The following is a 27,892-nucleotide window of genomic DNA, read 5'->3' as shown; positions in this document are numbered from 1 at the left end:
ATATGCTTTATTTTGTGAAACCCCTGACTGATTTTTACAAATATACTCATTTTTATTGCTTTTTTGCTTCCAATGTTTTATGCTCTTATGGTCTTACCTTTCCACTCAAAGAGTCACTTTTAATATTTCTTGCAGGGCTGGTTTAGTGGTCATGAACTCCTTTAGTTTTTGTTTTTCTGGGAAATTCTTCATCTCTTCTTCTATTTTGAATTATAGCCTTGCTGGATAGAGTATTCTTTTTAAAAATTTTTTTTATCTAAATTCAATCTGCCAACATATAGTATAACACCCAGTGCTCATTCCATCAGGTGCCCTCCTTAATTTCCATCACTCAATTACCTCATCCCCACACCTAACACCCCTTCCAGTACCCTTTTTTGCTTCCCAGAGTTAGGAGTCTCTCATGTTTTGTATCCTTCTCTAATTTTTCCCCACTCAGTTTCCCTCCATTTCCTTATAATCCCTTTCACTATTTCTTATATTCCCCATATGAGTGAATAGAGTATTCTTGATGCCAGATTTATTTCTTTCAGCACTCTGAATATACCATGCCACCTTCTGGCCTGCAAAGTTACTGCTGAAAAATCAACTGAGCCTTAAGAGATTTTCCTTGTGTGTAACTACCTTTTCTCTTTCTGCTTCCAAAATGTTTTCTTTATCGCTCCTTTTGCCATTTTAATTACTTTGTGTCTTGCTATGGACCTGCTTGGGTTGATTTTGTTAGGGGACCACTGCCTCTTGGATCTGAAAGTCATCTGTTTCCTTCCTCCAGATTACCAGATTAGAGAAGTTTTCAGGTTTTATTCCTTTAAAAAAGTTTTCTGCTCCTTTTCATTATGTTTCTTCTTCTGGGATCCTTATAATGCACGTGTTATTACACTTGATGGAGTCACCAAGTTCCCTAAGACTATTCTCATTTTGCATGATTTTTTTTTTTCCTCTCATCGGCTCAGTTTGATTACTTTCTATTATTCTATCTCTAAGGTCATCAATTCATTCCTCTGCTTCCTCTAGCCTGCTATTGATCCGATCAAGTGTATTTGAAATTGCATTTGGTGTTTTTTTTTTTTCATCTCTGATTGATTATTTTTAAAAATCTCTTTGTTAAAGATCTCACTGATATCTTCCACTCTTTTCTCAATTGCAGTGAGTTTCTTTATGATCATTGTTTTAAATCTCTTTCTGGAATACTACTTATATCCATTTTTCTTAGGTCTCTTGCTGTGGCTTTGTCCTGTTGTTTCATTTGGGACAAATTCTTGTCTCTTTTCATTCTGTCTCTCTGTGTCTGTTCCTGAGTGTTTGGGAAGTGAGCTCCATCTCCTCTTCTTGAAGGTAATGGCCTTATGAATAAGACGTCCTGTAGTGCCCTGCAGTGCAGGTTCCCTGTCCCTCAGGACCTGGGAGTTCAGGGAGTGTCTCTTATGTGTCTCACGTCTGCCCTGCTGAGGGGTCCTGGCCACTTTTTCCTTCAGTCCAGTTGTCTGAAGAGGCTCTCCTTGCCTCCTGTGGGCAGTGCTGTTCCCTGGCTGGGTGCAGTGTATTTTAACAAGACCAGTGTGCTGGTTTGCTTGCAAAATGAGACCTGCTGCCACTAGAATTTCTTCATTGTGGTGTCTTCTCTACCTTTCATTGTGGAGTATTTTCTGCTAGTCTTTGGGTTGTTTTCTGAGTTATTTACACTGATGTGAGTGTTATCTAGCTTTATCCATTGGACTAAGTGAACTTGGGTCCTCCTATGCCATCTTCCCAGACTTCCCCCAGTTATGAGCTTTGCTGAAATATTCTGATTCATTGGGGGAACTCTGATCTCAGCATTGTTAAGTCTTTTCTTCATAAGAAAAGACTCCATTCCAAATTATTTTATTATCCTATTTGGATGATATAACCTTTACTTCCAATTTTCTAGAAATCAAGTGAGCAAGGATACAGAGTCTCCATAGTCACTGTGTAAATTTTCACTCTGTCCTCATTTCTAGTATGTAAACTGTACCTCGCATTGTGCCTTTTGCTCTCAGTCTAGAGATCTGTTTATGCTCTTCAGAGAAATCTCAATAATAAATCTTTATAACGTTGGCAGGAGACAGCATGGCAGTCATTTAGGTTAAAGAATAGGGATAGGATATGGGTCTTGTAAACAGACCTTAAAACAAGGCTCCTCTCATTAGTCTTAACTTTATCCATCCTTCACATAGGTCTTGAATTCTAGCAATCCCAGAGCCTTTTGGAGATTCTAAGGGGGACATAGTTTGACTTTACCCATTGCCAGGTTAGAATCCAACCTTCTTGGACATGCTAAATCATCACAGTCATCATCTTCCTCCTGAATCTTCCTTCTTGTACTCTGTCATGGTCAAGCATCTTAAAAATCCTTTTCTTTCACTTTAGTGGTGTTTCTTTTTTTTTAAGATTTTATTTATTTGAGAGAGAGAGAGAGACCGGGACAGAGAGTGTGAAAGAGAGAGTATAAACAAGGGGAACAGCATAGGAGGAAAGAGAAGCAGACTCCCCGCTGAGCAGGGATCCCAATGTGGGGCTCAATCCCAGGACCCTGATATCATGACCTGAGCCAGCAGATGCTTAACTGGCTGAGCCACCCCTTTCAGTGGTTTCATGAGAGAAAAGGCATAAATGTGTTTGTTCAAACCACTACTTTAAAGCGAACCAATCCAACTTATCTTAGAAAAAAGTTCTGGCACATTGGCAAAAATGTTCAGTGTCTTAAGCTCAGAGAAATGATGTGGTTGTAGTCATGCATTTCCCAGAATGCCAAGCAGGACAGCATGAAATATAATCATTTCAAAGATGCTTCTGAAATCCTTCCACAAAAACTCTATTTATTGGATCTGTTAATCTGTAATGTGTCCCAGAAGCCCTAGTAAAAGCAGAGTCCATAGACTTTTTTATATTAGAAGACTTAGCTTAGGGAGGGAAAATTTTCCATTATAAGAATAGTGATTAAATCCTGTGCCATGTGTACCAGTGTATCAGTGTCTTGAAAATCGAAATTACGAGGCACCAGTTGTTGGCTCTAACATTTAATATCTTTGCAATAAAAAATGGTACAAGATGTAGGACAGTACCGGCTATGAATATATATGCATGGCTTTTGAATGGTTTTCAGTCACTGCAAACAGATAATTCTTGTTAAGTACACATGACATATTTCTTATGTAACTCTATGTTGTGGCCAATATGAAAGCTTTGAAGTTATACATGTTACATGAACTTTAAATATTTTGTTAGTAGGATTTCTTACTACAGGACTGAAAAGTAAAACTGGATTTGAGCAGTATGATCTTTATTTATTTATTTATTTTTGAGCAGTATGATCTTTAAATCCTGTCCAATTTGATCAAATAGCAGTTATTTCAATGTAAAAACCTTCTCAAGTCTTTTTTTTTTTTTTGCAGCATTTAAAGCAACATCTGTTTGAACTTTTTAAAATCTGATTTCAAATTGATTTCCCTGATTTCATGAAAACAGCAAACCACACTTTCCAATCCTCAGTCCACAGGGGTCAGATCTTCAAATTATACTTGTGTCTAGCTGCCAATAAGTATTAAGTCAGCAAGAAGCTAGGTAAGAAAAATTAAATATTAGAGATGTTGCTTTTTTAAAGTATTGCTTTCTAGCAGGATCTACACTGGATCTACTATTTATGAAAACAAATAATAGGGCAGCCCCTCTTGCTCAGTGTTTTAGCACCACCTTCAGTCCAGGATGTGATCCCGGAGACCTGCGATCGAGTCCCATGTCAGGCTCCCTGCATGGGGCCTGCTTCTCCCTCTGCCTGTGTCTGTGCCTCTTTCTCTGTGTGCATGTAAAATCTTAAAAAAGAAAAGAAAAGAAAGAAAAGAAAAGAAAAAATAAATTATAAATAAAAAGTAACTAAACAACTTTCCCACTGTTTTTAGAGATTAAACACTGTTGCTATAAGGCAAAGTCTTCACAAACGCTTTCAGATTAATGTTGCTATAATTAATCCTTATAAAGGTGGAATTACAACAAAAATATGAATTACATGGGACGCCTGGGTGGCTCAGAGGTTGAGCGTTTGACTTTGGCTCAGGTCATGATCCCGGGTCCCAGGATTGAGTCCCGCATCGGGCTCCCTGCAGGGAGCCTCCTTATCCCTCTGCCTGTGTCTCTGCCTCTCTCTCTCTCTGTCTCTTATGAATAAATAAATAAAATCTTTAAAAAATATGAATTACAACCATAGGAACTAATAAAGAAAGCACTTTAGTGGGATTCTACTTTATTGCCTTTGAGGCTTACAACAGATTTTAAATGTGATTCAATTTAAATTACAGGTGAATATTAGCAATCTTTATCATCCATAAATAGTCTGATGTTTTGATAAGGTTGAATGACCTATAACAAGTTAAAAAGTAAGGCTTTTCAAAAATTTAACATCGTCAATCTTGCTGACTCTATCCCGGACCTAGATGTTAATTAACACATCTTTTATTTTGATCTGCTCTTTATCTTTGTTGGGGTTTTAATATTCACTCACCTTTATTAATTTTATCCTGAATGCCCATACAACGTGTTCTAGATGGAAAACAGGTTATCATTGTATACTTAAAAATAATGACCACATGATTCCTCACATCAATTCTTGCCCCGAAGGTGATGCAATGAAAGCCAAGTCAGATATCCTACATAAATTTAAAAGTCTATATTACAGGTGGGTATTGGAGAAAATTTATTTTTTATCTGCTTATCTACAAGAGAAAGAGACAGTTACCGCCTTCTCCCTCCTTGAAAGGCAGGAGAAAAACCTTTGCTCTTTGGTGACAGGATGTAAAGGATCCTGAGATCTCACTCTAAACTTTTGGGATATAAATATATATCTCCAAGGGCCAGATAAAGCCAGTGTCTCTGGCTTTTCTGACCTAAGATGGCTCCACGATTCTGAGCCTTATCTTCCCTTAAGAGATTAAGTATATACCTCTGGAGTTAGAAAAATCTGTCTGGAGTTCTCTCAGTACCTATACAGTTGTGAATTAACTTCCCACATCTTGTTCTTAGCCTAGCCTCACAGGATTTCAGCGAAATTTATTCAAAAAGCTGTACGTCTACAGAAACACAAAAATATTTCTTCATATCTCACACTCTTGATAGCTCCAATTATTGGCACTATGAACTCTTTTTTGCATTACTGATAGTGTTTCTCACATAAGTAATAAACAAGCATATACAGTCCTTCCTTTAGAAAATTCATATGTTATACATGACATATTTACTTCCTATCATTAACAAAAAGTCATTTTTAACCTAATAAATCAAAGTAAGTTATCATTATCTTATTTTATCTGACAGGATTTCCAGACTTCAGAAGGAAATTTGTGAAATAATGCATAATGTTACTAAAGAGACCTTTTTAAACCTCCACCAGCAGGTTTTCCTCATTTTGAATCAGTTCATTTTTTCCTTTCACATGAATTTGACAATGACATGCCTTTTCTCTTTTTCTTTATTATAATTAACTTATTTCTGAATTTGTCATAACTATGACATTTTTGGAACAGCTAACATATTCTTTCTTTAATTAAGACTTGAAGGCTTATTCCTGCTCTTTTTAGCAGTTCATTTCATTACCTTTTTCAAATTTCTATGTGACTAAAAATTATATTTTCTAAGTTTCATAAAACTAAATTTACATTTAAATATAATTCATTTTGCAGAAAAAAATGACAATCCTTTAGAAGTATGGTTTAGTCTAGCTTCAAATGTACAGTTACAAGATTATGTCAAATGTATAAAATGGAGCATTTTTTATTAAATGTAATATATTTCTGCATAGTGCTACCCAAGCTAATCGAGTGATTACCTCTAATTCATGATTTAGCAAACTATGCCAGATTAGTGCCAACAATAAGAAAAATATAAATATCACACAGTTTGTCCAGAAATGTTATATTTCACAGAAGGTAAAGAAGATGCTGATATATTCAATCTTATCAAACAATAGATCTTTGGCTGCAAATTTATCTTCTAATTTATCTTTAGATTCAACATTTGAAAACAATTAAGTGCTTTGATGTATACTTAATTAGTGTGATTCTAGTGGCTTATATAAATATACCAGTTGAAAATAATAACTTTTTAATAATCTTACCTGGAAACAAAATCAGTAGAATCAAAGACATGGACCTAGCTAAGTTTTATATGTCATATGTCTATTATATAAATGTGATCATGATAGAAAACAACATTTAAAACCAAGCAATAATAGGAGTCAATTATAGATAATCAAGTATAATACATAATTCCCAAATAAATTCAATAAAAAGTTTGCTATTTTCTCTCAAGTGAATGATACACTGACATTTACTTTTATAAAATGAGGATATCTTAGTTTGCAAGGAAGACATGTACAAACACGTATTTCTATTAAGTGGTTACTATAAGGATTTGTGGATATAGGAGATCATTAAGATGTTGGATGAGTAGTTGTCTGGTCCCTGAAATTTGGCTACATAGTTATCAAATCATCTGAACACCTGAAAAATCAACCAGAAATCAGAGGAAAGAACTGCTACAACTCTACAAATAGAAAGTGACCACATTTTGTAAGACAGGAGCTGCAAAGATGTGCATCTGAGGCAATATATCTGAAGGCAAACCACAGGGGAAGGGAGCCTCCATAAGCTGAGTACCAGAAAGTGTTATTAGCCACAGAGTGCAAAATGAGAAGGTTTAGAATTTTGCCTGAAAAGCGCCCAGGAGGCAAAGCAGAATAGTATCCCAGGTGGTACAGCATGTTCTCAGGATCCTAGGGGTAACAAAAAGAAAAGGGGTGTCTGAGTACAGTGCAGTTCCCAAGCACTGGAGGGGGAGGCTGGCTGAAAATAGTGAGCCCAGGTGCAGACTTTCTGTCCAGTGTTGCTGTAAACCCAGAACTGTTGCACAGTCAGGTGACTGCTCTCCCAGCGAGGGCCCAGCAAAAGGCAGAAGCAGAGACACCCCCCTCCTTCTCTGGAGGAGCAGCCTGGGTTCTTATCACAGGAGTCCTTAAGGTTTGGACACTCAGCATGGGATCCTGTGCCTGAGATAAAAACACTGGATCACAGGCTGGACGAACACAGAGATTGGATGGAAACCAGGAGAAAAGAGTGGTTGACTGCTTTTCTGGGAGGGCTCGCTGAGGAATGGGGGGCACAAACTTTCAGCTCTGGGCTAGAGCTTGGGGCAAAACCATTTTCACCCCCCACACCAGTTCCAAAGCTGCCTACACTCAACCCAGCCTTGGGGGTAAGGGTGGTGCCAGTTCCTCCAGGGAAGACACTTGAAAATCAATGCATGGGGTACCACCTGCAGAAGGCCAGCGGGAGATTCCAGCATACAGATGGGCGTTTGGTGGGTAAACTTTCACTGTGTACATATTTAGGTTTTTCTTTCTGTCGTATTTGGGATCTGTTTTTTTTTTTTTTTTCCTAAAAAACAAACCAAAATACACCCAGGATCTAGTTTATTATTCTGTTCAACTTCTGGCTTGATCTTATCTCTCTCTCTCTCTCTCTTTTTATCCTTTTCTTTTTATTTTCTTCTTGGTTTCTGTTCACTTCTGATTTGTGTAGTAAATTTTTTTCTGGTGTCATTATTGCTATTTTTTTGTATTTTCTCTCTCTTTCACCTATTCTTTTATGCAAATAATGATAAGAACTCAGCCCAAAAAAGAGAACAAGAGGCACTGCTCACTGCCAAGGATTTTTTTTTTTAGGTTTGATTTATTTATTCATGAGAAACACAGAGAAAGAGAGGCAGAGACAAAGGCAGAGGGAGAAGCAGGCTCCATGCAGTAAGCCCAATGTGGGACTCGATCCAGGGACTCTGGGATCATGACCTGAGCCAAAGGCAGATGCTCAACCACTGACCCACCCAGGTACTCCCCTGCCAAGAATTTAATAAATATGGATGTAAGTAAGATATTGGAATTAGAATTCAAAACAATAATTATAAAGATACTAGTTGAGCTTGAAAAAAGGATGGAAGATACTAGAGAATCACTGGAGAAATAAAAGAACTAAAATCTATTCAGGCTGAAATTTAAAAATGGTATTACTGAGATGCAATAAAAAATGGAGGCTTGCCACCCCTGGGTGGCTCAGTGGTTGAGCACTTGCATTCAGCTAGATAGTGATCCTGGGGTCCTGGGATCTAGTCCCACATTGGGCTCTCCACAGGGAGCCCCCTTCTCCCTCTGCCTATGTGTCTGCCCATGTCTCTCCTGAATAAATATATAAAATATATATATATTTTTAAGTGGAAGCTTAACCATTATGATAAATGAGACCGAAGAGATAGTCAGTGAAATAGAAAATAAAATGATGCAGTATAAAGAAGTTTAGAAAAGGAGAGACAAACAACCAGTGGATTGTGAGGGCAGAATTTGATAGTTCAACAAGAGCATAGAGCAAGACAATATTAGACAATATTAGAATATTAGAATAATTGGGGTCTGAGAGGAAGGGCAAAGAGAGAGAGGGCCATAAAGTATATTTAAACAAATTATAGCTAAAGCGCTCCCCTAATCTGGGTAAGGAAACAGGATTCAAGACCAGGAGGCACAGAGAACTCCCCTCAAAATTAATAAAAATAGTTTGACACCTCAATATGTAATAGTGATTTTTGCAAATTTCAAAGATAAAGAGAAAATCCTGAGAGCTGCACAGGACAAGAGGTCCTTAACCTACAAGAGTAGAAACATTAGACTGGTATCAGACCTATCCACAAAGATCCAGAAAGGGCTAGTATGGTATATTGAGTATATTGAGTATGAGAAAAATAAGCAGCCAGGAATACTTTATCCAGCAAGACTGTCATTTTTTTTATACTAGCTGTGTAACTTTATTTTTTTAAAGATGTGTTTATTTATGATAGACATAGAGAGGGAGAGAGAGGCAGAGACACAGGAGGAGGGAGAAGCAGGCTCCATAACAGGAGCCTGACACAGGACTCGATCCTGGGACTCCAGGATCACGCCCTGGGCCAAAGGCAGGTGCCAAACCGCTGAGCCACCCAGGGATCCCCAAGACTGTCATTCTGAATGGAAGGAGAGATAGCTTCCAGGCCAAACAGAAACTAAAAGAATTTGTGATCACTACACCAGCTCTGCAGGAAATATTAAAAGGGATCCTTTAAGTGAAAAGACAGCCCAAATGTAACATAGACCAGAAAGGAACAGAAAATCTACAGAAATGTTGACTTTACAGGTAATACAGTGGCACTAAATTCGTAACTTTCTATTGTTACTCTGAATGTAAATGAGTTAAATGCCCCAATCAAAAGACACAAGGTATCAGATTAAAAAAAAAAAAAAAAAAGCAGGACTCAAGACTCACCAATATGCTGTCTGTAAGAGACTCATTTTATTTTATTTTTTAAAATATTTTATTTATTTTTTTTGACAGAGAGAGAGCACAAACACATTGAGAGGAAGAGGGAGCAGCAAAGGAAGAGGGAGATGCAGACTTCTGCTGTGCAGGAAGCCCAGATGTAGGGCTTTCTCCAAGGACCCTGGTATCATGACCTGAGCTGAAGGCAGACGCTTAACCAATTGAGACACCCAGACACCCTAAGAGACTCATTTTAGACATGAAAATACCTGCAGATTGAAAGTGAGAGGTGAAGAACCATTTATCATGCTAATGGATATCAAATAAAGCTGTGGTAGCAATTCTTATATCACACAAATTGGATTTTAAATCAAAGACTATTATTTGCAAAGTATATATCAGATAAAGAACTAGTATGAAATATCCAAAAGAACTTATAAAACTCAACAGCTCCTTCTAAAAATAATCCAGTCAAGAATTGGGCAGAAGGCATGACAGACATTTTGTCAAAGAAGACCTACATGTGGCCAACAGACACATGAAAAAAATGCTCCACCTCACTTGCCATCAGGGAAATACATTTCAAAGCCACAATGAGAATACCAGTGAGAATACCAGTGAGAATGGATAAAATTAACAAATCAGGAAATGACAGATGCTGATGAGGATGTGGATAAAGGGGAACCCTCCTACACTGTTGGTGGGAATGCAAACTGGAGCAGCCACTGTGGAAAACAGTGTGGAGTTTCCTCAAGAAGTTGAAAATACAGCCGCCCAATGACCCAGAAATTGCACTACTAGGTATTTACCCCAAAGATACAAATGTAGTGATATGAAGGGGCACCTGCACCCCAATGCTTATAGCAGCAATGACCACAATAGCTAAACTACGGAAAGAGCTTTAATGTCCATTGACAGATAAAGAAGATGGATAAAGAAGATGTATCATATTTATGTGTGTGTGTGTGTATGTGTGTGTATATAATGAAATATTACTCAGCTTTCAGAAAAATGAAATCTTACCATCTGCAATGAAGTGGATATAACTAGAGGATATTATGCTCAGTGAAAATGGTCAACTAGAGAAAGATAATTATCATATGATCTCACTCATGTGGAATTTTAGAAACAAAACAGAGGATCATAGGGGCAGGGAGGAAAATAAGTAAGATGAAATGAGAGAGGGAGACAAACCATAAGAGACTCTTAATTACAAGAAACAAACTGAGGGTTGCTGGAAGGGAGATGGGTGAGGGGATAGTGTCACTAGGGGATGGGCATGAAGGAGGGCACATGATGTAATGAGTACTGAGTGTTATATCCAACTGATGAATCACAAAACTCTACCTCTGAAACTAATAATACACTATATGTAATTTAATATAGAATTTAAAATAAATAAAGTTTTAAAAAATAATTTGGGGATATAAGAAAGGAAGCAAACAAGTTCTCTCAAGAAACAGAATATATTATGAGTTAATTTCCCAATATCTCTAATCTTAGAGGAGTTCTGATGGCTGAAGTATCATTATAAAAAAATTAAAAAGAAAGAAAAAAAGAACAACTCTAGCTACTGTGTTTTCTAAGACAGGTATCTACTATTCCCTAGACTCAGCCCATCACTATGGTGATAAATAAACTTTTTCCCTCTCTCTGTCTTTCTGCCCACCAACTATTCATTTAGCTAAGATGTTTGCTATTTAATTTTTTCTTATAATTTATAAAAAATTAGTTCAAGTCTTCAGGTACATGATTATTTTCTCAATTTATTTTAATTAAAAGATGTTAACACACTCAATATTCATCTCATTATATATGTTATCCTTGATTTTTTTTGTGTTCCATGTAGCAGTCAGTAACTCAGGCTCACTTCCTGGATGTTGAGTCCACTCACTCAACACACAATTGAAATCTTAATTTTGTTTTTTGTTTTGTTTTGATTTTTCCATAGGATCGTGTTTTCTTTCTCTCTTTTTTTTTTTTTTAAATTAGGTTTTGGTTATCATGGTCACTGAGAAGCTTTAACCATTTCTTTTACTGTTTCCTTAAGAGAGAAGACATTTATTTCCCATATTATATTCTTTAGATATTTCAGTTAGATACTCTATTTGTAAAAGTCATCTAAAAAATCGGCAATGATCAGACAATCAGATGTAGGCAGTAATTTCATTTTATGCACTACTGATTATAATAAATATTCCCTTTACTCTTCTCTATATAACACCTTGGTTGGGGGGTGTAGTGGGAGTTACAACACTTGTTTACTTGTTTATATTTTCCCAGTGTGACTGAACTCAAAGTCACCAAAAAATAAATAAATAAATAATGAATAAATAAATGTAATAAAATATCTGTGAATAGCAAATGAAAGACATTCTAATCCAGTTCTGTTGCTTGTTGAATTTTAGTACCAAATTTATGAGAAAAAAATGTATTACAGAACTATTCAGATTATGGAGTGGTTCTCATGTACTTGAAGCAGGAAATGAAATTATTATCTCCATTTTACAGATGAAGAAACCAATATAGAAAAATTAATTAAATTATCTTCATCATGCACACAGTATAGACTGTAGAGCCAATCTTCAAACTCAGACAATCTGGCTCCACTGACCTGTTCTATGGAGGGTCTATGTCTCTCCAGCCATTTCAATTTCTCTGTTTTCCCTGGTTGTTTCTTTATCATGTTCCTCAATGGTCCAGGAAGTCAACACTCTTACCTTTCACTGTGCCCATGAAAGTGATTTAGGATATGACCACATTCAAGACAACACTTACTGAATTTTACATAATAACTGATTATCATTTAGCACAAACAATAGTTTGGGTTTCATTTCCATTTAAGTACACAGATATCTAGGTTTGATTTTCAAATTTTTCTATCTATAAACATATAGACATGTAGGTTATGATTTGGAAGGTAAAGAAGAAATATAGTGATACAAAACAATCCCATAACTGAATATTAATATGGGAGAATTAGAGGGTCAGCTTTTGCATATTCTAAAAATCATGAGGAAAAATCAGATGCTCATGCAACGATATAGGCCTACAGTCCTGTTCCTACTTTTATGCTATCAAGAAACTTCTATGCCATTCCATTTCTTTTTATTCATAATACTAATAAGCGTGCACACAAACCCACACACAAAGAACATACAAAATATGTATACATTTTGCCACACAATAGCTCTCATTGATTTGAAATGTAATACTTATGTATTTGGACTCTCTAAACTTTGGATTTCTAGGTCTTGTTTAAAAGGTTATCAGTATTTTTTTTAGGTTATCAGTATTTTATGGAAGGTAATATACTGTTTAAATTTTTATACTGATACAATTAATCTCTAAATTTTAGAACATATTGCCTTCAAATACCATCATTGTTAATCTCCTGCTATTGCAGAATGACAACACATAACTTTTTAAGAAAAAGCATGTTATTATGGAAAATACATGGAAATAAGTTTGGGTTCTCACCTTTTATCCTAATACTGCTACCAACTAGCTACGTGAACCTTCTCTCTGGGCAATTTAGATAATACTATGATTTCATTTTATTAAAAATGAAACTTGCCTACAAAACATAAAATATATTATGTTATGATTATTAAAGTAATGCAGGACATTTGGAGAATATATAAAAGCATAAATTAAACCATTAAAAAATAAATGAGCTATTTTTAATAAAACAGAAGCCCCAGATAATCAAAAGAAAAATACAGTATGATAATATATACTTTTTGTTTTATCTTCCTCTCTATTTTCCCTATTCAGTTTCCCTCACTCTCTTATGGTACCTTTCACTATTTCTTATATTCCACATTTGAGTGAGACCATATGATAATTGTCTTTCTCTGATTGACTTATTTCACTCAAAATAATGCCCTCCAGGTCCATTCACATCAAAGCAAATGGTAGGTATTCATCCTTTCTGATGGCTGTGTAGTATTCCATTGTGTGTGTATGTGTGTGTGTGTGTATACCACATCTTCATTATCCATTCATCTGGCAAAGGACATCTCAGCTCCTTCCACAGTTTGGCTATTTTGGACATTGCTGCTATGAATATTGGGGTGCAGGTGTCAACATCAGTTCCATTCATGTATTTTTATACATCTACCTTAGTCAACTCAGTTGCCAAAACAAAATACTACAGACCAGATGCCTAAAACAAAAGGAACTTATTATGCAAACTCTGGAGGCTGGGAAGTCCAAGGACAACCAGGGGATTAGGTTCCCTGGTCAGAGTCTCCTCTGGGCTTGCTGATGGCCACCTTCCCATGCTGTCATCTCATGGCAGAAAGAAAGAGAAAGAAATCTTGTTGGTATGTCTTCTTATAAAGGCACTAACCTGATCATGATGGCTTCGTCTTCATGATCTCATCTAAACCTAATTATCTTCCAAAAGCTTCATCTCCAAATGCCATCACATTGGGGGTTAGGGCTTCAACATATGGAGTTTGAGGAACACAATTCAGTCCATAGTCTTCTGTTTCTGACCCCCTGAGTTCATGTCTTATCACTTGCATTCCATCCCAATATCCACAGAAGTCTTAATTCATTCCAGCATCAGCTCTAAAATCTAAAGCCCAAAGTCTTATTTAAATAAAACATAAGTCATATAAAATGAGTGAGATTCCAGATCTGAGGCAAGATTCCTCTCCAGTGATGCACCTGTGAAACAAGAGCTGTGCTTCTAAAATATAATGGTGGAACAGACATAGGATGGACATTCTTTTTCAAAATAGAAAAAGGGAAAGAAAAAAAAAAAAAAAAAAAAAAAAAAAGAAAAAGGGAAAGAAAGAGGGGTGATAGGTCTCAAGCAAGCCCAAAACAGAAGGTTAATTGCTAGATCTTGAAGCTTGAAAATAACCCTCTTTGGTTCTGTACTATACGTTCCAAACCCACTGGAGCAGGTCTTATTTCCCGAAGGCTCTGCTAGGTCATGGGCAAACTCCTGAGATTCCAAGAAGCTCACCTCCCAGTGTTCCAAGTGGCAATCGTCTCACCTATTGAAACCAAAACAGCCCCCTCCTCTCTCATACACACACACACACACACACACACACACACACACTTTGAAATCATGAGGGCAGCTCCAGTGATCTCTAAATTCCTTGGCTCATTTTTCCCCTTGTCTTGGAAAAGCACACACAATCACATCCAAATAGCCCCATGGCCCAGCCCTGTCATATCTAAGAAGTCTGACAACCTCCCTTCACTTTATCCTGTCTCTGTCCCCTTCAGTTCAAATGCACAGTGTTTCTGATGGGATGACCCCATAATCTACTTATCAAGTGACAGTCCAACATCTTCGGTGCTGTCTTCCAGACACACTTTCTCATTTTCTGCAATATAAATAGAATTATTTATTATAATAATATAATAATTATTTATTATTAATTTATTTATTTGAGAAAGAGGGAGAGAGAGAGGGAGAGAGAGGCAGAGACATAGGCAGAGGGAAAAGCAGGCTTCATGCAGGGAGCCCGATGCGGGACTTGATCCTGGGGCTCCAGGATCATGCCCTGAGCCAAAGGCAGACACTCAACCACTGAGCCACCCAGGCGTCCCCAGATTGAATATATATATTTTAAAATAGTTAGTTCTGATTTCTTTTTATTTAATAATTCCTTCTTCAATTTATTTTTTTCTTCATGTATTTTACTAAAAACAGTTAGGAGGAACCAAATGATTCCTTCAACACTTTAACATCCACATTTCTAACTTGCACTTCAAAACTCTTCATTATCTAGCTCCAGTCATTTCCACATATTGAGGTATTTGTTACAGCATTGCCACACTTCTCAGTACCAATATTTTAATCTGCTCAGGCTGCTATATAACAAAATACCAAAGACTGAGGGGCATAAGAAACAGGAATTCATTTCTCCCAGTTCTGGAAGCTGTCCAAGATCCAGATACTGGCCAATCCAATTCCCCAGTGAGGACTCTCTTAGGATTGCAGAAAGCAACCTTCTCCTTTTGTCCTGTCCTGGCAGAAAGAGAGAGAGAGAGAGGAAAGCTCTTTGGTGTCCCTCCTCACAAGAGCAGTAATCCCATCCTGAAGTCCCCTCACTCATGATCCCACTTAAATCCAATAACCTCTCAAAGGCCTCAACTCCAAATAACATCACACTATGGTTACTCCTTCAACACAAAACTGTGGGGACAAAATTCAGTTTATAGCAATGCCTAATAAGGCTTTCATTTTATTTTTTTTCTCTTTTTTATTTTAAAACTTAATTTTACTTCATTATAAACATGTTTACATTCAATTTTAGAGGCATAAAATTTTCAGAAAGTCAATGGTATTCCTTAACCTCTTCAATCCCACTGCGAGTACCTAAAGTTGACAGGTTGGACTGCGTTTTGTTGTTGTTGTTGTTCCACGGGTTTTATATATTTTCACTAACATAGAGAATTATGTATACACTTCTGCAGGAGATTTTATTTAATTTTTTAATAGAATCATGATTTACATAGTTTTCTATAACATTTATGTACATTTAGTTCTCATTCTTTTTTAATAGTTGAATGATAATCCTTACTGTAAATGTAATAAAACTGCTCAATCTTTCTCCGTCGCCATTTAAAATAATTTCAAACTGTTTTCAGTGTTGCTACTAAAAATCCTTATACACAATAAAAATCTTTATATACATATACTTACAAGAATATTTTAAGCCAAATGAATATGTCTTACCCTTGTATTTAATGTACTTAATCTTTTCTCCAGTAATCAAGATGTATTTATCTCTTGATGGATAGGGTTAGGGGGTGATTAGAATTGCTCAAACAAGAATTCAAAGAGGGGGAATTACTATTGAGTTTCTTATATCTAACATAAAGCTGTTGAATCCTCAGCAAGGTAATAGATTTGAAAGATGTTTCATTCCCTCTATAGAGACAGACTAGAAGATTGGATTATAGAGTTCTATTATACGCCCAGAATCCAAAGGAGGAAAATATGAAATGTAGAGATGGAAACCCAAAGCTTTCCTCTTATGCTTCACTTTTATTGTAGAGAGAAAAGGGAAAGAAGAACGGGGGAGGGTTCCCTTTCCCCCGGAGCTGAGCTTCCAGGCATGCTGGGAGGTAGGAAGATTTATTCTCTAACCTACAGATAGGTAGGGGAAAGTCCAAATTGTTGGGTCTGATGGCAAACTTGACTGGATTTGGTAGGGGAAGCTGGTAAGCTTTTGGAAAAAAAAACAACTGTGGCTATTTCACACATGACCTAAGGCGGTGGCACACCACCCATAGTAGAATAGGTAAAATGGAAGCACTGTTCTTAAATTTTCAGTGGCCATATAGATCAAAAGACTTAGAAGACGATATCAGTATAGTAAAGAAAAGAATAGTAAAGAAGCCCAGAGGTATGGAAGGCCCATAAACCCTCAGAAGCCTAGAGTTAGCTTGAAGAAGCCACTTTAGAATGAGAGTCAACGCCTGGACCATCCAAATGTCCTTTAACAGGTGACTGGATAAACAAGCCATGGTCTACCTTTTTAGCTCCCTAAATTCTAACGCTGTTTTCTGAATCACCTCTCCCATGGCTTTACTATCTACTCTTACCCACTTTGCAGTAGCTCAAACTCACTCTGTCTGCCTCTTTATTTTATTAAAGCCACATTAATAGCAACATTCAATGAATTAACAAGAATCACTTTCATCCCTCATTCCTACCTGCACAATATTTTACATGGCCATGATTGAAGTGCTCTGGCTGCTACTTCTTCCCACATAATACAGCTGATATGGCTGACACTGAGAGTCTATCTGCTTTCCCAGCTGTCTCACTGTGATAACACAGCAGCCTCAGATCCATACATAAAACTGCACATTCAGTCACTTGCTTCAGAAGAAGAAAAATCACCTTATATCTCAAAGACCAAGAAAATAAAGGTTTCTTTCTTAATAGAAAAGATTGTATATTGCTATTACGCAGCAAGCACTAGGTTGCAAAAGGACTTTACTATAGGAGACAACTAACTTTTAGGATCCATACTTTCTGCACCAATAAAATTAAAGTATGTTTTAAAAAGCATTAATTGAAAAAAAATAAAATAAAAGCATTAATTGTTAATTATCAAGGCCAAATATATTAAGACAAAATGCCTCTTAAAAATGTATTGCCAGGGATCCCTGGGTGGCGCAGCGGTTTGGCGCCTGCCTTTGGCCCAGGGTGCGATCCTGGACACCCGGGATCGAATCCCACGTCGGGCTCCTGGTGCATGGAGCCTGCTTCTCCCTCTGCCTGTATCTCTGCCTCTCTCTCTCTCTGTGTGTGACTATGCTGGTTCCATGCTGGAAGCCTGATGTCATGGGACTCCAGGATCACGCCCTGGGTCAAAGGCAGGCACCAAAGCACTGAGCCACCCAGGAATCCCCTAAAATAATTTTTAAAAATATGCAACCACAGTATAATTAATTGAAAAAAGATACAGATATGGAATCAGAAAACTCAAGCTTAAATCCCAATTTTACTGACAACTCAATGAGATTTGAACAAATCACTTAAACTCTATAAGCTCAGATTCTTGGTCAATAAAATGTGAATGTGAGTTACTATTCTGAATTTTTTTATAATATTTAAATGAGATAGTCAGCTCTTGAAATATATATTAGTTTTCTTATCTAGTTTTCCAATCATATTGTACTTCAAAATAATCAGCACTTTTTTTTTACATTTCATGTGCCATCAGTAAGGAAATGTGTTATAGTAACACTTAGTAGTAGATGCTTAATATTTATATAATAAGTTTTAATACCAGAGTTGGAAGCAGAATTACCTGGATACCCCTGCTATATTTACCAATGAAAATATTAACTCCTACTTTGGTCCAGATTCAATCACAATCTGAAGCAACACTGTAGATTGAACTCCTTCATGCTAAAAGCACACAGAGCATTGAGCCAAAGAGTTGTAAATCTTATAAAATCATATTAAGTGCGATTAAAACCGAAACCCATGTAAAATCAAGAAGTCACTGGTACACCCACTCTCAATATCACCATGATAGAAGCCAAATTTTAGAAACTAAAATTTTCCTACAGAGTTGAGGATTTTAGACTTCAGCTCAGATTTGGGGCTGGCTTAGAGGACAATGTGATATTAGTTCAGCGACCTTCATGCAAAAAACCTGTGCCTTCTTCACTTAGCAAGGAAGAAGGAATTTAATTAAGGTTATCTTTTAATCCTTTGAGTTCCAGCAAGTGGTGGGAAACATGGAGGGATACCAGGACCATGGGAGAGAGCCCAAACATGGAGAAAGCCCAGCATGAATCCAACTCTCCAACCCTAATCACATGCACAAGCATGTTCTCATGCCAACCCAAGATAGGAAAAAGGTCTGTTATCTGACCTGTTGGATCTCTATGCAATTGGAAGGGGAAAGGTGGGTTAGAAATAAGAGAAACAGTGTGACAAATAACTGATATGTTTTTCTTTTTCCAAGTATTCTTAATAGATAAAGAAGGAAAGTAACTGCAAGTTTGCACTTGTTGCCTTAGGTAGTAGTGGTTTTTGTCTGTTTTAGTTCATTGATGGTTTTAACTTGATGCCTGAGATGAAATTTACATAGCCAACAAACAATAAAATCCAGAACACAGGAGACTAAAATTAAGACAGTTGAAGTTTAGTGCAGAAGACAACCAATAGATAGGTAGATGATTGATTGATGGATAGATAGATACATAGACAGACAGACAAATGATGTAGAGATAACCACAAATATGCTACTTTCATCTACTGCAGACTTTTGATCATACCCCCTCATCATGTTCAGCTAAAGGACACTGACAGAGCACCTAAGTTTGTATTTGCACAGCTTTTCAAAGGTATTTATTATATTCATCTTTTCAAGGGAGATAATGAAAACATTCATAGTGAAAAAACATTGATATAAAATTGAAAATGATGATGTCAATTCACTGTTCAATCTTTTAAGCAAAGACCTTTCTTGTTTCTCGAGAAAGGCTTGTATGTGTATCTATTTCCCTCTCAGGATTGCCTTTGTTGCATCCCAAAGATTTGAACAGTTGTGTTTTCATTTTCATTTGTTCATGAATTTAAAAAAAATTCTTCTTAAATTTCTTCTTAACTCATTCATTCTTTAGTATGATGCTCTTTACCTTCCGTGTGTTTGAGTCTTTTCAAATTTTCTCTTGTGATTGAGTTCCAGTTTCATAGCATTGTGGTTTGAGAATATAAAGGGAATGATCCTAATCTTTCAGTAGCAGTAGAGACCGATTTGTATCCCAGTATGTGACCTATTTTGGAGATGTTCCATGTGTACTCGAGAAGAATGTGTATTGTTGTTTTAGGATAGAATTTTGAATATGTGTGCAGCCCATCTGTTCAAGTGTGTCCTTCAAAGCCATTGTTCCTTGCTGATATTCTGCTTAGATTATCTGTCCATTGCAATAGGTGGGGTTTTCAAGTCCTCTACTATTATTGTATTATTATCAATGGGTTTTCTTCAATTTTGTTATTAACTGATATATACAATTGACTGTCTCATCTTAGAGGCATAATATTTACAATTGTTAATTCTTCTTTTAGATAGACCCTTTAATTATGATATGTGTCCTTCTTCATCTCTTATTACAGTCTTTGGTAAAATTAATTTGTCTGTATTAGGTTTGCCACCCCAGGTTCTTTCAATGTCCATAGGATGATAAATATTTTTCCACCCCCTCATTTTCAATCTGGAAGTGTTTTGGGTCTAAAATGAGTCTCTTGCAGACAGCAATTGGTGAGTCTTACTTTTTTATCCAACCTGATACCCTATGTCTTTTGATTGGAGCATTTAGCTCATTACATTCAGAGTATTGAAAGATATGAATTAATGACATTGTGCTACATATAAAGTCCCTGTTTCTATAGATTGCCTCTGCTCTTCTTGGCTTGTGTTACTTCAGGCTCTCTCTTGAAGAGAGGCAGAGACATGCAGAGGAGAAGCAGGCTCCATGCACGGGAGCCCGATGTGGGATTTTATCCGCTGGGTCTCCAGATCACACGTCCTGGGGCCAAAAGGTCAGAGGCCCAAACCGCTGTGGCGCCCCCGATTTTCCCCAACAAAACAAGGTCGTTATCAAAGTATGAAGAGATTTTAAAATGCTACTGTGATTAAAGAAAGTGAAACACAGGGATCTCCTTGGTGGCGGCAGCGTTTGCGCCGCCTCTTTGGCCATGGCGCGATCCCTGGAGACCCGGATCGAATCCCACGGGCCTCCCCGTGCAATTGGAGCCTGCCTCTCCTCTTCTCTCTGTGACTATCATGAATAAATCAAATAAATCTTTAAAAAAAAAAAGAAAGTGAACACAAAAAGCATACGAGAACATCAGGCCTGTTCAGCGTCGACACATTTGTTCTTTCCAATTTTCGATTTCCTAGAAGTTCTGCTCTAATATTGTTATTTCTCTTCTGCTGCGTGGTTTTAGCTCCCATCGCTGTCTTTATTTCTCCAGCTCCCATAAGTGGTGCAGTTAGCTTGTGTACTTGAGATTTTTCATTTCGTGAGGCTTCTATTATCATGTCCTCCCTCTATTACCACACCTTGCTGCATTCCAGTGTTTTGAACATGTGCTGTTCTTCATTTTTCATTAGTTTCAATGAATCTTATACATTCTCCTTCCAAATTTCCTGGTGGAACCTATTCTCTGAAGAGTAGGCTCTTACCCTCCAATTGTTTTGGTTCCTCCCAAATGTCCCTCTGGCAAGGAGTTTGAAGGTTCACGAGCACTGAGTTTGAAAAATACACAAGGAAGTCACAAGTCTTGTATCATCGTCATGACGCTGTTTGTGACCAGTATGTGATCTACTCTGCGGAGAAGTTGCCTGTGCGGCTGATAAGACGGTGCAACTGTGCTGCATGTAGATAGGAATGTTCTGTAATCTATCTGTGAAGTCCATCTGGCCAGGTGGCATTCAATTCCAAAACCCTTTTTCTTTGGTGATCTTCTGCTTTTTGGGCCATGTGTGTCCCTTGCTGAGTGTGGAGTATTGATCCTCTTCTACTATGAGGGTTTCAATTATCTGTGGTGTTTCTCTTCTACATTTGTTATTATTCATTGGAAAATCAGCGATCGATACACTTGAAGGAGAGTGAGTTGCAAAAAATCTGAATGAACAGAAGAAGACTGAAAGTTGATTATTAGAATCCGAATAACCGGACAACACGTGTGCTATGGAACAATGCTACCTAATTGCCTAAGGAAAAGGCATTAAGTGGAGAACATGTTCTTTTTTTGTTTTTTTCATACCAATCTTTTTTTTTTTAAATATAATAATTGATTTTTTATGGTGTGTCAAGCTTTACCAACGCTACATAACAGAAACCCCACCCCCCCACACGATCCACCCCCCCCCTGCCCTCTCGCCTCAACCCCGCCTCCCCCCTCCGACTAGCTGCCGCCACCGCTCACCTGCCCGTCACACAGGCCGTGTACATCTCCCCCCCCCAACCCTCCGGATTCCCTCTGTCCAGCCACGCTCTGTTCCGCGTGTTCGCGTCAGCTTAGGTGCGCGCCCCTGGAGTGTATCTCTTAGTCGGGCCAGAGACTTCCGGTTCCAGCTCCCTTGCGCCTCTTTCCCCTGGCCGAGGCGAGTACCCCCCTCATGGTGAGCAGCCCATGCATGGCACGCCCAGTTCCCGTTCCCCCTCGCTACGCGCCGAATGGTCGGTCCAGGGGTCCACCTCGCCCGGCTGAGGGCGTGGCGGCAGGTTCCCCCCTCCCCCACACCTATTCTCCGATTAAGAGTCTTAAATTTCCGTCTCCTTCGATAAACACCAATTTTTTTTCTTTCTTCTTTCCACCCGTTCCTCCTTCTAGGAGAAACGGTTTTTAATAGGCAGCTTCAAGCTGACAACTTCTTAATTTGCCTCCATCAGGAATATTTGTCTCTGAGCCTCTCAATAATCCATCCACCTCCTAGGTTGGTAGGTCCACTTCTAGGTCCCAAATGTTTCATCTCTGGTTGGAGTCAGAAGGAACAATTGGCACAACCCCTTAATCACACAGGGTTTTCTCTTCTATCTCTCCTACATCACAAATGACTCAAAAGTTATCCAGTAATACAAACCAGAGGACGAAAGCTTCTTTTTTAAGCTCTTTTATTATCAGGACACCTGGGTGAATCAGTGGTTGAGCACTGTCTTTGGTTCAGATAGTGATCCCAGGATCCTGGATGAAGTGCCCACTTCACTGGCCCCCACAGGGAGCCTGCTCTCCCTCCTGCTTGTATGTCCTCCCTGCCTCTCTCTTTGTCTCTCATCAATCAATAATAAAATCATTAAAAAACCTCTATACATACCACCCACATACAATCAAACTTTTATAAAATTATTGATAAATATAATTTTCAGTCCTGTGCTTCTCTCGACATCCACACTTTAATTTTAAAACCACATGTGTCTAGTCAGTGACCACTACATCCAAATCCAGCCAGTACAACTGAAGAAGACTTGTCGGCAGGAACCTGGGATGGTAATGCTGGGAGACACCCTCTTTCTTCTACAGATACATAAAAGAATTACTAAAAATTTGTAAATGATGACACATGGATGGGAGGCACAATCATAAATAACATGTATCAAAAGGCAAAAGGAAGAAACCAATGTGAGCAGGCTTAATCCACGTGCATAATGCCCACTGTATTATGAATAGGTGGAAGTTTGCTGCAGAGCTCAGGTCTACAGGGAAAGAACATGAGTGATCCCGTGGAGGATAGTCCGTCAGATTCAAGCTCCCATGTTTAAAACCAAGGACCACAGGAAGATTCCACTCTGATGAAACAGAGGTGGCCAAATGATGCAGATAACTTTTGCAGGCTAGCCGGGAGCTTGAGTAGCATCCTGTGGATTTTTAATGGTACCACTAGAAGCACATTGATTTAAACTAGAAATCCAGCTGATCCCAGATGGTGATGTAACAACCTGAACTCACCCGTCTGTGGACACATTCTCTTCTACCAGCAAGAGAGACAGATACTGGCTCATTAAGGAACCCCCCGTCCTGATACAAACAATCTACAATGGGGGGGATAGGTACTGAGGGCCATATCAATTTTGTCAGCACTGGGGTACAGAAAAAGCCTGGAGTTGAAAGAGCAACTAGAATATAAAGAAAACTGTCCTTCATCAACCCTGCAAATGGCGGGTGGTGGCTGGGACCTCTCCTTGTTGGAGGCGCTGGCACAGTGCTGGTGGTTTACATATCCCTCCCAACTTGACATGTTAGACAGGAGCATGAGCTGGAATTCTAGCACACTACCAACCCCGGACTCAGGCTCCCAGCCCACCCATTCCCGCCTGTCCTAAGAAGGCAGCCTCGAGCAGCACACACTGAAAAGCCCCTGATCAGCACTCACTACATATCCGGCTGTCTTGCCAAGGTGCCACAGGTGTAGACAACCTCAAGAATAGTCCACGTCCACAGAAATTTCTCTCCAAAAGGCTTGCTTGGGCCCTCCTCGTGTGGAGTGCCCTGAGACCTCCTGGCTCCTGCCTGCTTGGCTTCAACCATCCAGGCAGGAAGCTTTCTTCATCTCCAGCACCTCTTTCCTGGCTGAATCCCAACCCCAGCCACTCCACTAGGGTTTCTTCTCTGGGGAGCACACTAGGACCCCCCGGCTTTCCAATCTAGCCGAATCCCACACCAGGGGTTACCCTGGTGCTGAGTGCACTGACAGACACCAGTTTGCAGCCAGTTCACCTTCAGCTGCTTACTAGGGTGCCCTCTGAACTAGAGAAACCTGGGACCCACCCTGGCTCAGACCCCTTTCAGTTCCGCTATTCCTCTAGGCAGCCCCAGTACAAAATGCCCTACTACGCCTCCCGCACATGCCATCCATAGCTCCATCCAGCCAGAATCAGTCACCAGGTGCACCAGGTCTACACAGGGAATGACCATACACAAGCCATCCCTTCAAGTTAGAGAAGATTTTATATTTATTTATTTATTTTTTTGAGAAGGAGATTTTAGGCCCTAATTGTTTTTTTTTAAATTTTTAATTAATTAACCTACTTTAGATAGAGAGTAGAGAAGAGAGAGGCGCAGACACAGGCAGAGGGAGAAGTAGCTCTATGCACCGGGAGCCTGATTTGGGATTTGATCCCGGGTCTCCAGGACCGCGCCCTGGGCCAAAGGCAGGCCAGTAAACCACTGCGCCACCCATGGATCCCCTAGGCCTAATTTTTAAAACAACAACAACGACAACACCAGGAAGTCAAATGAGGAGAAGAAATATGCTTCAAATGAAGAACAATAAACTTCAGAAAGAAACTAAATGAAACAGAGATACAATAGGTCTGTTAAAGAGTGTAAATTAATGATCATAAGAGATGATCACTGGATTGGATAGGAAAGTGAAGAACTCAGTAAGAACTTCAACAAAGAGAAGGTATAAACTAAAAAAAAACATTAAAATGACTCATACATTTGGAGAATATAAAAATTAGTGAAGGGAATAAGGGAAAGGAGAGAAAATGAGTGAAAGTATCAGTGAGGGTGACAAACATGAAGACACCTAACCCTGGGAATGAACAGGGTGGGCAGAAAGGCAGGTGGGCGGGGGGAACGGGGTCATTGAGTGATGGGCCTGAGGGGGGGCACTTGACTGGATGAGCACTGAGTGATATGCAATATGTTGGCATATTGAATCCCAAAAAATATACGAATATATAAAAAAATAAAAAGAGCTAAGAATACAAACAGATACAAAAAATACAATGGAGAGAATCTAAACTAGATTTGTGGTTCCAAAGACAGATTGGCAGTCTAGAAGACCAAGTGATGGAAAGCTGGAAGCTGATCAGTGAAAAGAAAAATAAGTCTACAATATGAGGATAGATTAAGGATTTCTTTTTTTATAATAAATTTATTTTTTATGGTGGTTCACTTTGCAACATACAGCATAACACTCAGTGCTCATTCCCCTCAAGTGCCCCCTCATGCCCATCACCCATTCACCCCCCCCACCCCCCCCTTCCACCACCACCCTATTTCATTCCCGAGTTAGGATCCTCTATGTGCTGTCCCCTTTGTGATATTTCCCACATATTTCAGATTAAGGGATTTCTTGGGCATCATGAAGCAAAGAAACTTTCACACTTCTTGTGGTCCCGATGAGAAGAGTAGACAGGGCGAAAACATAGTTGAGAAATATTCCTATGAAACTTCTTCACAGACATCCAGATTCAGGAAGAATGAAGAGCTCAAAAAAGCAATCCAAAGAGACCCACACCTGACAAATAATGAAATGTCAAAGTTAAGGATAAATAGACTTAGAAATAAGCAAGAGAGAAAACACAACAAGTGCTATGTAGGAAATGCCTTCAGGCTCAGTTGCATTTTTCAGGAGAAACCTTGCAGCCCAGACACCGTAGCAAGGAAAAATCCACAGCCGAGACTACTCCACTCCACAAGTTGATCATTCAGAATTGATGGAATTGAAGAGTTTCCCGGACAAACGGACTCAAGGAGATTATCGCCCCTAAAATGCCCTACAAGAATGCGAAGGGACTTCTTTTATGTGGAAAAGAAAAGGTCATCACAGACTTAGAATATTAGGATAATCTTTAAAACAGGAGAAAAAGTGTGGGAAATATCAAAAGGAGACAGAATATGAAAGACTCCTACTCTGGGAAACGACTAGGGTGGTGGAGGGGAGGTGGGCGGGGGTGGGGGTGACTGGTGACGGAACTGAACTGGGCACTTACGGGATGAGCACTGGGTGTTTTCTTATGTTGGCAATTGAAAATTATTTTTCCTCCCTGCCACACTCCAGGCACTTGGCTGGTTAACCTCTCCAGAAATATCGCAGCCCTGGTCAGCTTTTGATTCATTTCCTCCTCCTCATTTCCCCATGTATCATTGGCTCCAAACTCTTTCATGATCCCTCTCTCCCTCAACCCTGTCTTGCTCTCCAGTCAACTCTCTGCCTCCTTCATCACTGGATTCCATGGATTCCATGTGTCCAACCATCTGTTATTTCCCTCTTGTAGCCTTGACATCAACCCCTGCTACACCTTCATCCAGGATCACTGCTGCATCTAGTCTCTTTCAAGAACCATACTGCACATTCCCACTTCACCTACAAATATCTGTATTTGAGGTAAACAAACAAATATGTAGAGGATTCCCACTCACAAAGTTTGTGAAAACAAACTAGCTCACTATGTTTTCCTCTACTGAAGTCCATTGCAATACGAGCTTCTGTTCACATGAGTGAGGTTGGTGGCATTACAGATTTTGAAATATGCCACTTAATATTTTCTCTACATGCCACTTGCAAACAGTACAATATGATGGCATCTCATTTGTGTAAAGATGGCATACACATGTTCAGATGGGGTACAATGATTGAAGGAAACAAAGACTGAAAACAACCCTGTAGAAAACTGCTTATATAGCTAACAGGATTAGCAGGACATTAACTTTGCTTTAAATGTTGCATATATATCAGTGTTTTTTTGGATTCATTGCTTCATAATCTAGTTGCTTACATTTTACGTACTACCTGCACTCAGGTCAGAAATACTTAACAACAGAAGAAAAATATAGAGAATCAACTGAGACCCTATAGTTGTTCAAAGGACTTTACCACTGGAATGAAAATCTACTAATTTACCTGCATCTGAGAACTTCACTACTGACTAACATCATTAATTAGAGTATCATGACTAAAGAAATGAATAAAGTGAAAATATTTTATGCAGTGAGAATACACTTTTCCTTACATTTAAACGATGATGTCCAAATAAAAGATTTCACAGAATGGCAAGACATATCAAGGGCAAAGTCTCAGAACATGTAGCTCAAGGCAGAAATTAAGCATGAGGGAGAACCAGGATCCAACAAGTTTGATGGATGCCTTTTCTATTAGCGATTTTAGTTTTAGCTTCACTGCAGAATAATGTATGTGCCAATGCTGCACATTGAATATGTACAATTTAGGAGCGAGAACATAACACAACCCTGATGCGCGGTGGAGAAAGCAGTTTCTCCACAGACCACCGGTTAACGTAGGCAGACATTGGGTATAAACATTCTGTAAGGCTGATCTAATGTGTCCATTGTCCACTTCACCAACAGCTCGTAATAGTAGAGGCAGGAGTCCAACCCACCTTGGCCTTCCACTAGCCCTCATCCAAAGGGCTATATGTCCTGCACCACAGACTTTGGGAGCTAGCATGCTGGCGGAAAGCTTAAGCACTTTATATCCATGAGGCAGGATAAATACTGGCTTGTGATTTCTTGGATGTTCCTCCCATTGAGAGGTGGGGATACGCATTCGCTGTAATCAAAGAGGAAATTGGCGCTTTACTTGCCACTGCAAGGTCCCCTGACACAACATGGTGTAACATTCAAGTTTATGCTGCAAAAGCTCATCGTTTCCATTGGCCCACTTGGGTCACTGCCCTAGGAGCCCTCAGCCATCAAGTTAGAGGTTGGCTTGCTCTGAAGAAGCCCTGACAGTGGCAGGGCTCCTGTAGGCCTTCTAGCCAAATGCAGCCTCAACGACAGACATGGAGGA

This window comes from Canis lupus, chromosome 26 (genome assembly GCF_011100685.1).
Source record: "Canis lupus familiaris isolate Mischka breed German Shepherd chromosome 26, alternate assembly UU_Cfam_GSD_1.0, whole genome shotgun sequence".
Classification (NCBI taxonomy): Eukaryota; Metazoa; Chordata; class Mammalia; order Carnivora; family Canidae; genus Canis; species Canis lupus.
Note: the sequence above shows the minus strand (reverse complement) of the source record.